A 16280-nucleotide genomic window follows, 5' to 3' on the forward strand; every position below is an offset into this window, starting at 1 on the left:
TGTTAGAAATGGGAAATTGGTATTTGGCTAAATTTTGAAAAATTATGGTAATTTGGCTAACTCATTTTTGGAGTATTGGAGTAAGTAGGTGTACACTCGGTGTTTTGCAGTAGTTTATTTTTAGTTTTCTTTCCAGATTCATTACGGTGCGTTCGCTACATATTTGGTGCTGTGCGGTGTGTTCACTTCTTGGTGTATTGCGGTATGGATTATTATGCATATTTTGTGTATTGTGGGTAACTCGCTGTACATTTGGCGTAGTGCAACATGGAGTTTTAGGGATGAAATCGGTAAAGTACGCTACAAATTTGGTATATTGCTATTAGCTTTCTATATACTGGGTACGCTTTCTATGCACTTGGGTAGCCATGCTAAGTATTCGGTCTATTACAGTAGGGATGCCATATGTTTGACGTAAGATGGAAGGAACGATGTATACGGTGCTGGAGTTGCTGTGTATTGCGGTAGGGTGGCCGGTGGGCGCTGTGTATTCGGTGTATTGCGGTATTTGGAAGAGGTTGGGGGCGCTGTATTGCGGGTAATACGGCCGGGGTGTGTTACCCCGTGGTATTACGGTAGGTTGGCGCTTGTCTGGCGGGCCGGGTGGATGGGGAAGGCTGTTACTCGGCAGCCAGCGTCACGCTCAGAAACAGACTATTTTAAAAAAAAGCAAGGAATCTGAGAAATCGACTCTAATCAGCGTTTTGAAGAGAGGCTGGCGAGGAGAGCTTGTGTAGAGATGGGAATGATCGCGGGAATTTAATATGCTGGTAAGTGATAACTTTGCGAGGAGCTTGAAGGATCAATTTTAAAAAGAAAAGGGTGGTTTTGGACAACTGTCGTCGTTGAACTGTAAGTGATGTGGGTTAGAAATGGATGAAAGCGCTAGGATTTGCTAATGCTTGAAATAATGAAGCCACGATGTGGCTGGATAGAGCAAATCTATTTAAATTTACGCTAACCATCATGCCGTGCTGTTCTCTGGAAATAACAGCTCTGTCCTCGAGGTTTACCTCACTCTGATTCTTAAGTCTTATTCCTGTGAGGGGCCTATCGATTCAATCTGCCGGGCTGAAGATGCATTTTGTTGAATAGAGTTCGTTTTAACGCTGCCTTGTTGAAGTGATGGATGTCGGCTCGAATTCATTGGGCTGTTTGAAAGGAATAAATAACGTAGTATTGCAGTTTTGACAGCGGTGGTGCTTCATTCTTTATTGTTTTTCTTCAGTAATTCAGTTGTGTAAAGAAAATTGCAAAGGGATTGGAAAGGAAGTTACCAATTTTTAGGCTAAGTCCGGGAAGCATCGCCCAGGAATTCAATAAATCCGTAAACCTCAGTAAAGAAAGTGCTTCTATTTTTTTTCTTGCTGTATCAATAACTTTATATTTTTGAAAATCGTATATTGCAGACATCTGTCCTCCTGCTTGATATAAATGAACATCTAATCTTTCACTGATTTATCCACGACTGAAATTAGTTGTTTAGCAAGTCTTGATGCACTTGTCAATACTTTGGTCTTCGTGGGGTGACCTTGGATTATCAGTGTGCAGCATCCACAGGCATTTTTGAGGCCTTGCATTGGTATGACATGGCACACTGTGTATAACTTGTTCTTTAGATGCCCTCTGTTTTACCTTCAGTTTACCTATGTCATTTTTGCGGTATCCCAGCGATAATTCCTGGTATTTTCCATTATAGAGACCATTCAACTAATATTACTGAATAATGAGGTAATTTTTGTTTTATTACAATAGGTAACAAACCAATTAAGCCTGTGGCTCCGGTTATAAATTCAGATTGAGACATAAGAGACTGCAGATACTGAAGCCTTGAGTACCAATCTGTGGGAGTAACTCAGTGGGTCGAACAGCATCTACAAGGGGAAAGGAATGTGATAAGTAACCTTACTCTACAGTGTGTTTCTCCTACTTAAAATTGGAAAATATTGTGGGCATGCTGTGGTGATGCCGGAATGTATGGCGATACTAGCAGGCTGCTTAGGTGGGTTGGTTGTTAACACAAATTATGCATTTTATGAATGTATGCTTCAAGGTACATGTGATAAATTAATTGGAATCTAAATCTGAATTCATTGTGGTACAGGAAGCATAACTTTTCATTTTTTGAACCTTGGCACTGAAAGTCATCTACACATTATCAAATAGACAAAGGTTTTCTGTTGATTTGGCACATGAAGAGAACCTGCATGTCTCTGTTCCATTTCCTTTTGCTTCTTCAACTTGTTCACATGGCTCATGCCCTGCTTCCATTGGTCCTATTCCCAGTAAGATGTTGCCCACCAGTATGCTTCATGGTTTGAATGTTAGCTGATTGTATTAATGGATCGTTCTAGGGAAATTGCCCATTCATCTTTGGATTTGCCCTTTCCTCCATGAAACTTGCTGGTGTTTGCCTTCTCCATAAAACAAAACATTTGACTTCTCTGTTCTTGCAAATTGCTGGCCTATTTTCATCTTTTCCTCTTGGTGTTTAAATGTATTGCATCATCTTGGATTCCCGCCCATATTTCTTGAAATAATCATATTTAGAATTTCTGGAGCACTATCTCTCCAATCTGGAATCTGCCCCTGTAGCCCTCTGAAATTACTTTTATCGAAGTGGCTGCTAACATTACGATAAATGTAAACTCTCCCTCTTTGGGATAATTTATCTATGTGCCTTTGATATACTTGACCACACTGTCCCACCATCCAATTGAGACAGCTGCATGCAGCAGGCTGCATTCTTATCTGTCCAGTAAAGCCGCAGGATATTTTGAAAGGGGTTCTTTTAGTACTCTTGCACCACATCCTCTGCCAAGGATCTGTTTTTGGTGGCCTCATATTTCTCAGTAATGGCTATAATTTGAAAAATTACAAAAACTGATTATGTGGTTTTAGGACATGTGCTGACTGCACACAGATATTTGCCACCAGCATCCTTGATTCTGCTCCAGTGATTCTAAATTGTCAGCTTGATTGCCCATTTTTCATTACTAAATATTGAGAAGACAAGCGTTAGTCTTCAGTCCTTTAACTCCATTGACTGAGGGCTTTTCAGGGCAATTGGCTATGGCTGACAGTCTATTAGTAACCTTGTTGCCTTGTTTATCCTTTGTGCTACTGACTATGTTAAACTTTTTTAATCTCTATAATTTTGCCAGATTCTGCATAGACCTTGGATTAAATCATTATACTTGCCTATCCTACTTTTACAATAAACACACACAAAATGCTGGTGGAACGCAGCAGGCCGGACAGCATCCATAGGAAGAAGCACAGTCGACGTTTCGGGCCGAGACCCTTCGTCAAGACTAACTGAAGTGCTGCACCTTTCCTCATTCCCTGTCACACACCGTTGAACTTGAACATAGAGTTGCCAACTGTCCCGTATTTGCCGGGACATCCCGTATATTGGGCTCAATTGGTTTGTCCCATATGGGACAACTCTTGTCCCTCATTTCCCCTGCTAAGGTAGAGCATTCCTATGAAACCTTTTGTGCCGAAATGGCGTAAAGCGCAGAAGCAATTACCATTAATTTATATGGGAAAAATTTTTGAGCGTTCCCAGACCCAAAAAATAACCTAACAAATCATACCAAATAACACATAAAACCGAAAATAAATAACACTAACATATAGTAAAAGCAGGAATGATATGATAAATACACAGCCTATATAAAGTAGAAATAATGTATGTACAGTATAATCGGGAAGATGAAGGCAAAACTAATTTGTGGGAAAAGAAATTGGCATGTACGTGAATGCGTACGTCACATGTGCCCGTCACGCATGCGCACACAGGTGCCCGCGCAAGGCTTCATGGTCATGGTAGTCTTTTCCCGGGGTAAAGTGTCCCAGGATTTGACTGCTACTTTTGTCCCTTATTTGGGAGTGAGAAAGTTGGCAACCCTAACTGTAAAAGACATGTTGAGGTGAGTTTAACCCTACTTGAACACCCACCCTGGTCAGCCGGTCCGCAAGAATGTTGTCAATATTAAACTGGTCCGCCGCGCAAAAAAGGTTAGGGACCCCTGCCTTAAGTCCTCATGCGTAACAATGTTCAAGTGGTTTCTAGTTTTTGTGAGTACGTGGTTCACTGCACTGAATCCTCTTTCAGCAAGGTAGGAGGATGGAAATGTAATGAAGAGCAGCTTGGCTCTTCTACAAAGGTCCAGAAACTTTGTATGACAGTGTAGCCTTATACCACAAAAGCCAACATTTTTGAAAAACATTTTTCCTTTTTCTTCATTCTGAATTTCGATGATTTCTTCTTGCAGGCTCTCTTCCTGTTCTTCCACCTTGCAAAGAAATGGGTTAATTACCCAGTCTAGAATTTTCAGATTGTTCAAATCCTTGAATCGATTCTGAAAATCCTTCAGTGACTGCAGGTATAAGCAGTACTCTTGCAAATCACTTTCTGTGAAAGAGAATGCCATACTTCCTATGCAGGGAAACTGTGAGAACATTCTTTTCCCAATGTTTTGCTTAAATATTTCCAATTTTCCATAAAAGTAGACACTGCACTTTTTAGCTGAATTAAATTAAAATTCGCACCCTGCAGTTTCATATTTAGAATGCTCCTTTTGTCATATATATCGGCTAGGGATGCCACATTGCCACTTAGAAGTTCAGTCTTATTTCCCAAGCTCTTGTTGACTTTGAGCAAAAATTCAACACAGTGACAAAGAGATCAAAGAAACTTTTTAAGCAGCAGCCTTTTGATAGCCAACTCATTTCAATGTGAAGAGGCAGGTATTCAAACTCTTCATCGTTATCTTGGCATATTTGGTGAAATATGCTATTTAATGGATGAGCTTTAATTTTGTTGTTAGCAAATATTACAAGAGTCATGCTTGAAAAAAGTTGCTGGCTGAGGATTTTGTCTATGAGACGTTGATGATAAATTACACAGTAGATTGCAAACAAACTTGAATTTTCTTTTTGCATAAATGGCACTAAACCAGTATGGTGACTTGTCATATATGGTGCTCCATCAGTTGCATAAGAAATCCCGTTCCTAATTGGAGTGCTTTTATCCTTAATATACATTTTGAGCTTGATGTAGATTGATTCTGCATATTTATTTTTAACTTTTTACAAAAGATAATCTGTTCATAAGCTTTTCCATTATTGATAAACTACACATAAGCCATTAGCAATGCCTCATTGCCTCACACAGTTGACTTATCCAGTTGTATCCCAAATTCTGTTTTTTTTGTAGCTTTATGCATAGTTGATACTCAATGTCTTCTCATTTTGTCAATATGTCGAGCTACAGAGTTAGTACTGGTATCCATTTTGAGAACAGTGCTGAGCATTTCTGATAAAGCAGGCATTATTAACTTTTCACAAATTGTATGAGATTTTCCACACTTTGCTATCATTTTGGAAATGTTATGAGAAGCAATGAGACCACTATCAAGGTCATTTTTAGCTTTCTTGCAAATGACTTGAGTGTGCAACACTTTTCAGATGCTTCTTTCATGTTCTGGAACTGAGTAATACTATAAGCAGCCTTTTCAGGGTGTCTTATGGAAGTGTTCCTGCAATCTTGATGGTTTCTTGGCTTCATTAGACAGTACAGTATTACAAATAAGACACATGGGTGTCGCTGATCTGATGGTAATGGAATTAAAACATACTCCAAGTATATAAGGTTGTATTGATGCACTTCTGTAGTTTCGATTTCTTAGCAGGGTTAGAATTCAAGACTTCACCATCTTCAGACTCAGAGAGATCGTGCCGATGTATCTATCCATCATTAATGGGACTAAATTAAAAATTAAAAATTAACACAAACTGGGAATGCCTATCGGATGTTGACCACTGCATTGAGTTGACACGGTTGGTCAGGTCTTGTGCCTCAAGGTAGTGTGCTGCCTACCAGCCCCCTCCACCAAAGAATCTTGAATGACCTCCATCGACTTCTATTTCCATTAACAACCCCTTAGGAAATGTGATTACCCCTGTTGGGAATCACTGGTCTACACAGAATGTTTTGATTCTTTGTTTTCTTGTCCCTTTGACCAGTGGAAATAGAGTAGGTATGGAGAAACTATCAGCTGTCCATAGTAGACTGAGAATTTAAGTCAAATCGCTCACAATTTCCTTTTAATTTAAATAGTAGTCCATGGAGGTTTATGGGTAAAGCAAGACTGATGGTGATGACTGTTGCTTTGCCTTTCCAGTAATTCTGAAAAATTGGTGTTTCAAACTTTTTTTTGCAAAGCAAAAAAGAAATCAAGATGTACTATACCTCACTGTAATATTTGTAAGAGAGTTGATTGTGGAACTGAACCATCATTAAAAAGAATATTTGGCACTCAGCAAATCTATAGAAATGTCATTTAATTACAAAAGTGCAACTTCTAAATAAGAAAAGATGCACATGATAAGATCACAGCAGTGAGATGGCTGTTCAAGAGGAAACTGGGTGTTCATGAAATTGGCTTCCAGAATGATGATGCACACTTTTTCATCTTTTCAATTTCAATTAACGTTTTTTTTAGAGATTCCTAGATAATTGCAAGATTATTTTTAAAGAAGCATTCAGGGGCTCAGTCCCCACTTTAAATAAGCAATGAGTTCACTAGTGTAAATGCTATTGCTAAAATCTATAACCACATTAGACCTGAATATTCAAGGCTAAATATTCAAGTCCTGATGAAGGGTCTCTGCCCGAAACGTTGACTGTACTCTTTTCCATAGATGCTGTCTGGCCGCCAGCATTTTGTGAGTGTTTATTCAAGGCTAAACGTTGTTTAAGAATTAAGAAAGTAACTTTAAGATAGTTACTGGTACAATGTCATTTATCACATTTTTAGGCATTTCATGTACATCATGTTTCTGACAAGCTGGACGACGAATGGCAGTGAAGGAATTGAAGAACCAGAGGAACAGTGCAACAGATGGAGCACCACATATGACAGTGTTTGTTATTTGCCTTTGGGCAGTGGAGTTGCATTATCAAAGTCAGGGATGCTTACGTGATAATGGCCTAAATCAAGCTGAAGGCAGTTGTCAGGTCCTATTGAGCAGCCAGCATTCGGACACAAGCAGGGAAATGTGTCCTGGACTTCTGTAGCCACACAAGTCTGAAATGAGCTTAGTGATGGATAACACCTCATTTATACCTCTACATGGAGTCTACTGGAAGAGCTTGGTCATGTTAAGTTTGCTGAACGTTGGTTTGGTGAATTTGCCTCTGATTTATGGCAGCTACCTCAAGCAGAAGAGAGAGATTCCCTCTCATTTGGGAAGATTCTCAACCATGAAAATAGGAAGAAAGAGATAAATTCTGTTTTTTAAAAACTCATTTAAGTGTCACTTATGCTGGAGTTCCATGAATATGTGCCTTTGTGTCTGTGTAGTGCTCTGAGCAGTAATCAAAGGTGGAAAAATACATTGTTATGGGCATAAGCCGAAAGGAATATTCCACAAAGCCACCAGATGTGTAATTGAAATGCAGTAGTAGGTAATTAGCTTTTTTAAATGTAACAATAAACAGCAAGTCTCTTGCATTTTTATAGATGTATTGGAGTGGGACAAGTCCTTGCACACCCTACCTGTTGTGAGTGCTTGAAAAATGAGAAATTCAGTGAAGACCCTTTTAGTAAAGTTTAAATATTAAGGTGCATATTTTAGTCTTCTAACCTGATATATTTTTGCCTGCAATTTGGAAAATTGGATAAGTGATTTCATTTTCACCTTGCGGCTTGAGATTCATCTTTACTATTGAACTAAATACACTGGTTTCCTGTGTACGAGTTATTTGCTGTGTTTTCATTAGGAAGTTGCCAAAACCAGCAGTGGAAGGCACTTTGGATCAAAGTTGGGGAAAATGTCCATAACTTCAGTTGATTTATAAGGCTGATCTGGAATATGGTGGCTGACCTGGAATATGGTGGTTGACCTGCAGGCTGTTCAAGCTCACTGATAGTAACTAATGTGGCAGTGACTTTGATGGGTTGAACAGTAGGGGAAGGTTTGATAGATTTGATCTTTCAGAATTTTTGATAGGTTTCACTTGGCTTTCAAGATTGGGACAGAAATGGTCTCTGATGAATCAAACAAGATGAAAAGGGCTTTTATAGCCACACTATTGAAGTCAAAGGATTTGCAGGAACACTGAGAATATCACAATGGATGAGGTATTTGTGCAGGATGGCATGAGCCATAAAATTTCTGTGAATTTTGCTATTGGTTTCAATTCCCGGTCAGGTTGGAAAAAGGAACATTTGGAGAGATTTAGATAAATTAGGTTTAGATTAGTTTATTGTCATATATGCCAGGGTGCAATAAAGTTCTTTGCTCCCGTGCAGCTCACAGAGTAAACAGTGTACATGGTAATAAATAAAGTAAATACAGCAACGACGAAGGTAGCAGTATCCTCTGCAGTGCAAAAGGAAATATTTAAGTACCAATAGCGCAATGACCAAGGGACATAGAATTAGAAGTCTGAGAATATGGCCACACCACAGGGAATGTGAAAGAAGTGATTAATTCAGAAATCTTAATATCAGTGGGGAAGAAGCTGTTCTTAAGTTTGCACTTGCATATTCTCCCGGAAAGTAAAGGAGGGAGGATGTAATGGTCAGGGTGGCAGGCATTCTTGACAATTCTAGTAACCTTCCTGAAGCAATGCATTGTGAAGGTGGGCTGGATGGAGGGAAGTGATGAGTCTGCATTAGATTAGGTAGTATTTAATATCTGTTTGATACTGCCTAATCCAGCAGTCCCCAACCACTGGGCCGCAAAGCATGTGGGACTGGGCCACGGGCCACGAGCCGCAAGGAAACGATATGATTTGGCAATATGAAACGATATGAGTCAGCTGCACCTTTCCTCATTCCTTGTCACGCCCACTGTTGAACTTTAGCGCACGCGAGGTCATCAGTGACCCAAGACGTGCAAAGGAATGGGTCCGTGACCCATTTGTGAATGTTTCCAGTGAATCTTCCATGTCAGCGCGGGAAAAAGATCAACTCCTCGAGCTTGCAAATGACAGTGGGCTGAAAAGTATGTTTGACATAACATCTCTGCCGGCATTCCAGATCAAAGTCAAGGCTGAGTATCCTGAGAGAGCCACGAAAGCACTGAAAACGTTGCTTCCATTTCCAACATCATATCGCTGCGAAGCAGGGTTTTCTGCGATGAATGCAATGAAAACTAAATTGCGGAATAGACTGGACACAAGGAATCCCCTTCGAGTATCGCTGTCTCCCATCGCCCCTCAATGGCACCGTCTTGTTTCGGGAAAACAAGCCCAGGGCTCCCAGTGATTCAGTGATATTGGTGTGTTGCAATGATTTTATATGTTCATATGAGGAAAATATGCAGTGTGTGTTTAATATTCAAATGTTACTTAGAATGTTATGATGCTATTGACTTATAAGTGACTTATAATTCAATTGTCCCCAACCTCCGGGCTGCGAAGAATGCAGCGGTACAGCGGTGGCTGGAACGCACCCAGCACATCTTTAAGAAAAAGAAGCTGAAATAAACAAGCTAATTAGTTAGGTGCTGCCCGGCACGTAAATGTCGGCCCAGATCAGAGGCGATTGCCGATTGCGTCGCCTCTGATCTGGGCCGGCATATACGTGCTGGGCAGCACCTAACCAATTAGCTTGTTTATTTCGGCTTTTTTCTTAAAGACGTGCTGGGTGCGTTCTGGCTACCACTGTACCGCTGCATTCTTCACGGCAATGTATCGGTCCGTGGCCTGGAAGTTTGGGACCACTGTTATAATTGACTTATCACTATATTCATGCGAGGAAAATATGTGCTGTGTGTTTAATATTAAATTCGTTAGATAAACCCGTTTAGAAACTAAATTGAGTGTATGAGCCACTTACAAGTGACTTATCACCTATATTCTGGTCGTGATTAACACCCCCCCCCCCCCCCCGCCCCGGTCGGCCGGTCTGCAAGAATATTGTCAATATTAGACCGGTCCGCGGTGCAAAAAAGGTTGGGGACCCCTGGCCTAATCCACTGCAAACTTGTCACTTTCTTTTATCCAGCCCATGTTCACAAGGTCCAGAGGAGAACAATTGCAGTTTGCAGGCCAAGATGCAACCAACAGGATGCTTTCTATAGAAGTTAAAGAGAATTCCTATAGACAGGTCAAATCTTCTTAAGACATGTTCCTTTAAGTTCCTGGGTATCAACATTTGGAGGATCTGTCCTGGGCCCAGCAATTATCAAGAAGGCACGCCAGTGGGTCTTCTCCTTTAGGAGTTTGAGGAGATTTGGTATGACCCCAACAACTCTTGCAGTGTAGGAGTACTCTTACAGATGCACTCTTATGGATGTACAATGCAGAATATTCTGACTAGATGCATCACAGCCTGATATGGATCACAGGATTGCAAGAGATGGTAGAGGATTATAGATTTAACTGTGAAGCCACAGCACAATCCTCCCTACCATCAAGGATGTGTGCAAGAGATGGTGCCTCAAGAGCATCCATTGTTCATCCATGGTGGCATCCCTTATTTAGGACCCTTGACATCAGGGACATGACTACCATCTGAAGAATCGCACTCAGTGATGCCGCACTGCCCTCTGCCATTAGATTTCTGAGCAGTCCATGAACACAACGTCATTATTCCTTTCTTTTTGCATTAATTATTTGCAGTGGCTTCCGGTTAATTGGGCCATCGGTTAATTGAGACAGCTGTTTATTTGGGGGAACTTCTAAAGAACAAAAACTAATAAAAAAATAGTTTTGATTTGCTTTGTTTATTTGGGACACTATGCCACTTAATTGGAGTAAGAGATGGTTTGCAAAAAATATTTATTAATTTATTGAGATACAGTGTGGAATAGGCCCTTCCGGTCCTTCGAGCCTGCCACCAGACAACTGCTGATTTAACCGTAGGCTAATCACAAGATAGTTTACAATGACCAATTAACCTACCAACCGGAACATCTTTGGACTGTGGGAGGAAACAGGAGCACCTGGAGGAAACCTCCACAGTCGTGTGGAGAATATACAGACTCCTGACAATCAGTGCTGGGAGCAGGTTCCAACTAGCGACAGTCACGTGGACTTGTGTGGCCATTAGACATTACACCATGCTGAGAGCAAACAGTTTTTCAATAGCTTCAGTTTTGTGCGTTTGTGTTCAAAAAGCAGTGTTTTTTGTCACTGATAGTTGCTGAGAAATAAGCAGTAAGATGATTTGGAACTGTCTTGCTCACTGTGGTTTCAAGCATTTGGGTTTGGAGATGCCAGAAGCAGCCGGGAGTGAAACTGAAACGATTTCACTACTTCAACAAGTTAAAAATTATGAAGAATTTGAAGCTATCTTGAATGCTACAATGAAAATGAAAATTTGGAGGACGTAATTGTTGATAGCATTGTATGAAGGCTATACATTATCTGCAGTAGGAGTCTACGTTGATTTTGTTTACTTACAGTCAATCATAAGAATACAACAGATGAATTTCTGTGATAACTATAAAGAACTAATACACAGTTTTATAGTACTGTAGTGGTATTGATAGTGTTCTAATTTGTTCTGATTTCATTTAAATACATAAATCATTACTCAGTTAAACAGTAGTTTATCTTTTTTTATACCTTTTATCTATTTCCATGAAACTGGTTACTGGGCAGCTGCTTAATTGGGTTGAAATGTACTGGTCCTGATTTTTAACCACAATCTACTGTAATTTGCAGTAATTTTATGTCTTTGAACTCTAGTGATGCCAGAAAGCAAGACAGTGAGAATAAACCTGATTCTGATTATTTGGAAAAAAGCAATGGATATAGTTTAAATTACTTTTCCATTATACATGGCCCAAGGTAGAGCCCTCATGTAAAGTTAAGGGGGGAGAAAACACCCTTGTAAATGGATGATATTTGTGCAAGGCATATTTGGTAAATATGATTAACCATTAAAGTTTGGTGTAGGAAAATACTAGATGTTATTTTGGTACTGAAGGAAACACATCTGACTTTTCATCAGGAAGCCATTAGAGAACAAGGAAGAAGTTTAATGAATAATTTAGAGGGTCTATGATGGAAATTGTGAAATATGGAACATGCTGCAGGAAAAGGAGTACAACAAAATGATAAGTGAATGTTTGGTCAAAAGTTTCTTTATCTTAATGTTTGGATAGGTAGTTTTTTGACAACAGTTGTAAAGGAAAAGTTAAAATCTAAATTGCTGAAAAGGTGACTAGTCCTGCTTTTGAACAGAAAATCACGATCTGATAAGTGCAAAAAAAATAAGGTGTTACTGCTACAGTGTGTCAACTAAATACAGTAATGCACAACCGAACAGCTATATGTAGCATGTTGCATAACAATAATGGACTGATAAGCATTGGTCAACAACAGATTAATGATATGATTCGGGTTACGTGTACTGAAAGTCATTCTTTATAGTTGTATGCAGACTTCTTGATGTGATGTCATGCTCTCAAACTTTCTATGCAGCTGAGGAATGAACAATGTCATTGGTAAACTTTAAAATAATATTTCATGTGACTGGTCTTTACCTGACTTATGACTTGCTTCAAAATTAACGTTGAGCTTAAAATAACTTCCTTTGTCATAGAGATTATGAAAAGCTAGAGTGGAAATTCTCTGCAGTTTAGTTGATGCTTGAGAATTGCCATATAAATCTCCAGATATTGAGACATAACATTGATAGTTTCAACATTATTAGAGAAGAATTTACTTTTGTTTTTAATATTTCCCTTGAGAGTTTTTTGGAATTTGACCATTCCATTTTTCTGTTTATTGGAAAAGTGTTTAGTTCTATTCTTGAGCCTCCTGTTCAGAGTACATTGGAATTTGACGCTCTGCAGACTTTTTTGTCCATTTATGCCATATGATCAATTTTAAAAGTGTTGGATGGAGACTAAAACAGCATTTTTTTTGACTGCATCACAGTGATTTCTTGAATGATAAAGCATTTTGAAGGAGTGCTCACATTTCAGAATATAGCTCTTTAAATTCATCTCATGCTATATTCCAATAAGGTCTCCTGTCAGGAAATGTTTGAAGAATTTATTGTCTAATTATATGCAAATTGACATTGCTCACTTACTGATATTCGTAAATTGTGTAGCCTGGTTTAAAAATAAAAAAATCACTTTGAAAATCTGCAGATGTAGTACCTTTGAAACTCTCTCTGCCCCAATCCCAGCCTTATCATCAAACCCACATATGGAGGGTGGGGTTATGCTGCTGTAGTCTGCTGAGGCCAGGTGGCAACTCTCAGACACTTCCTGTTACTTACATCTTGAAGAGATCACTGTGGGACCATTAGGTGATTGTCTCCTGCATCATCACCAACCTCATCAACAATGGAGATCTCCCATCTACTGCCACCAACCTTGCGGTTTCCTTACCACACACTGCTCGTTTCTACCTCATACCCAAGATCTACAAACCTGACTGTTCGGGTAGGCACATTGTTTCTGCCTGCTCCTGCCCCACTGAACTTGTGTCTGTGTACCTGGACTATATTTTAACCCCCTTGGCTCAGTCCCTTCCCACCTACATCTGCAACACTTCACATACCCTGGATCTCCTCACTAACGTTCAGATCCCTGGTAACACACAGTCCTGATGAAGGGTCTCGGCCTAAATCGTTGACTCTTTATTCCATTCCATAGATGCTGCCTGACCTGCTGAATACCTCCAATATTTTGTGTGTGTTACCCTGGTTGTCCAGTATTTGCAGAATCTCTTACGTTTCAGTTCCCTGGCCTTGATTGCCTCATTTTCACTATGGATATCCAGATCCTGTATACTTCTATCCCCCATCAAGTAGGGCCTAAAGCTCTCTGCTTCTTTCTAGACAACAGACCTAACTAGTTCCCCTCTGCCACCACCCTTCTATGTCTGGCGGAACCGGTCCTCACACTCAACAATTTCTCTTTCAGCTCCTCTCACTTTCTCCAAATCCAAGCTGTAGCCATGGGCACCTGCATGGGCCCCAGCTAAGCCTACCTTTTCATTGGCTACATGGAACAGTCCATTTTCCGAATCTTCACTGGTAATTAATGCTTTCTGTGCTGCATTGACAACTTCATTGGTGCTGCTTTATGCTGAGCTCATCAATTTCATCTAAATTACACCCTGCCCTTAAATCCACTTGGTCCATTTCTAACATCTTTCTCCCCTCTCGTGATCTCTCTGTCTCCACCTCTGGAGTCAGACTGTTTATTGATATAATTTTTAATCCGATTGACTCTCTTAGCTATCTTGACTATACTTCTTCCCATCCTGTCACCTGTTTAAAAAAAATTGCCATTCCCTTTTCTCAGTTCCTCCATCTCCACTGCATATGTTCCTTGGATGAAGCTTTCCTTCCCAGAACATCAGGGATGTCCTCTTCCTTCAAAGAACAGGCTTTTCCTTCCTCCACCATTGATGCTACCCTCACCCACATTTTGTCCATTTCCCAGACATCTGCCCTCAACCCTGAGAGTGGCCTCAACGTGGCAGTAGAGTCCATGCACTGACATGCTGGAATGGGAATGGGTTTTTAGAATTAAAATGGTTGGCTACTGGGAAATCCTGTTTGTTGCAGACGGCATGAAGGTGCTGAACAAAGTGGTCCCCAAATCTACATCAGGTTGGGCGGTGCAACGAGACTTGAGTGTCATTGTACACTAGTCATTGAAAGTGGGCATGCAGGTACAGCAAGCAGTGAAAAAGGCGAATGGTATGCTGGCATTCATAGCAAAAGGATTCGAGTACAGAAGCAGGGAGGTACTACTGCAGTTGTACAAGGCCTTGGTGAGACCACACCTGGAGTATTGTGTGCAGTTTTGGTCCGCTAATCTGAGGAAAGACAATCTTGCCATAGAGGGAGTACAAAGAAAGTTCACCAGATTGATTCCTGGGATGGCAGGACTTTCATATGGTGAAAGACTGGATCGGCCAGGCTTATACTCTCTGGAATTTAGAAGATTGAGGGGAGAATCTTATTGAAACGTATAAAATTCTAAAAGGATTGGATAGGCTAGATGTAGGAAGATTGTTCCCGATGTTGGCTAAGTCCAGAACGAGGGGTCACAGATTGAGGATAAAGGGGAAGCCTTTTAGGACTGAGATGAGGAAAAACTTCTTCACACAGAGAGTGATGAATCTGTGGAATTCTCTGCCACAGGAAACAGTTGAGGCCAGTTCATTGGCTATACTTAAGAGGGAGTTAGTTATGGCCCTTGTGGCTAAAGGGATTGGGGGTATGGAGGTATGGGGTATATTGCGTACTGAATGGCGGTGCAGGCTCAAAGGGCTGAATGGCCTACTCCTGCACCTATTTTCTATATTTCTATGTTTCTAACCCATCTTCCTGCTGCCTTAACAGGGATAGAGTTCCTCTCGTCCTTGCCTATCACCCCATGAGCCTGCGCATCCTGCACATCATTCTCCACAACTTCTGCCATCTTCAATGGAATCCTACCAAATGTATCTTTATCTCCCCCAACAATCTGTTTTCCTCAGGGATTGCTTTCTCTGTGATACACCTCGTCCATTTGTCCCTCCCCACAGATCTCTTTCCTGGCACTTATTGCTCTCCCCTCAAAACTATTCAGGGCCCCAAATAGTCCTTCCAACGCAACACTTCACCTACGAGTCTGTCCAGGTCATCTACTGTGCTCCTGGTGTGGTCTTCTCTACAATAGGGAGACCTGATGTAGATTTGGGGACCACTTTGTTCAGCATCTTCATGCCGTCTGCAACAAACAGGATTTCCCAGTAGCCAACCATTTTAATTCCAAAAACCCATTCCCATTCCAGCATGTCAATGCATGGACTCTACTGCCAAGTTGAGGCCACTCTCAGTTTGGAGGAGCAACACCTCTTATTCTGTATGGGTAGCCTCCAACCTAATGGCATGAACATTGATTTCTCTAACTCTAACTCCCTCCTTCCCCTTCTCTCTTTTTCCATTCCCATTCTGGCTCCCCTCTTACCCTTTCTGTTCTCCTCACCTGCCCATCACTTCCCTTGGGTTCCCTTTCTCCTTCCCTTTCTTCCATGGTCCACTCTCCTCTCCTATCAGATTCCTTCTCCTCCAACCCTTTACCTTTTGCACTGATCACCTCTCAGCTTTTCACTTTTTCCTCCCTCCCGCACCCACCTACCTTCCCACTCACCTGGTTCACCTATCACCTTCTAGCTTGTATTCCTTCCCCTTCCCCCCACCACCTTATTCTGGCTTCTTCCCCCTTCCTTTCCAGTCCTGATGAAGGGTTTCAGGCCCAAAATCATGACTCTGTATCCCTTTCCATAGATACTGCCT

General features: G+C 40.8%; 1 protein-coding gene across 2 annotated transcripts in view; it reads left to right on the plus strand.

Moving 5' to 3' along the window:
• Window positions 1-603: 603 nt before the first annotated feature.
• The window catches only part of LOC140186756 (protein PHTF2-like), a 90738-nt gene continuing 75061 nt past the window's right edge, over window positions 604-16280 (plus strand). The window contains exon 1 of one of the 2 annotated variants that reach the window (XM_072241290.1): window positions 604-770. The gene's annotated coding sequence lies outside the window, so the exon portion shown is untranslated. Of the gene's footprint in view, window positions 771-1877; window positions 2003-16280 lie in introns of those variants that run through there. The other variant, XM_072241291.1, reaches the window with a different exon arrangement.

Source organism: Mobula birostris, chromosome 23, assembly GCF_030028105.1.
Source record: "Mobula birostris isolate sMobBir1 chromosome 23, sMobBir1.hap1, whole genome shotgun sequence".
NCBI lineage: Eukaryota > Metazoa > Chordata > Chondrichthyes > Myliobatiformes > Myliobatidae > Mobula > Mobula birostris.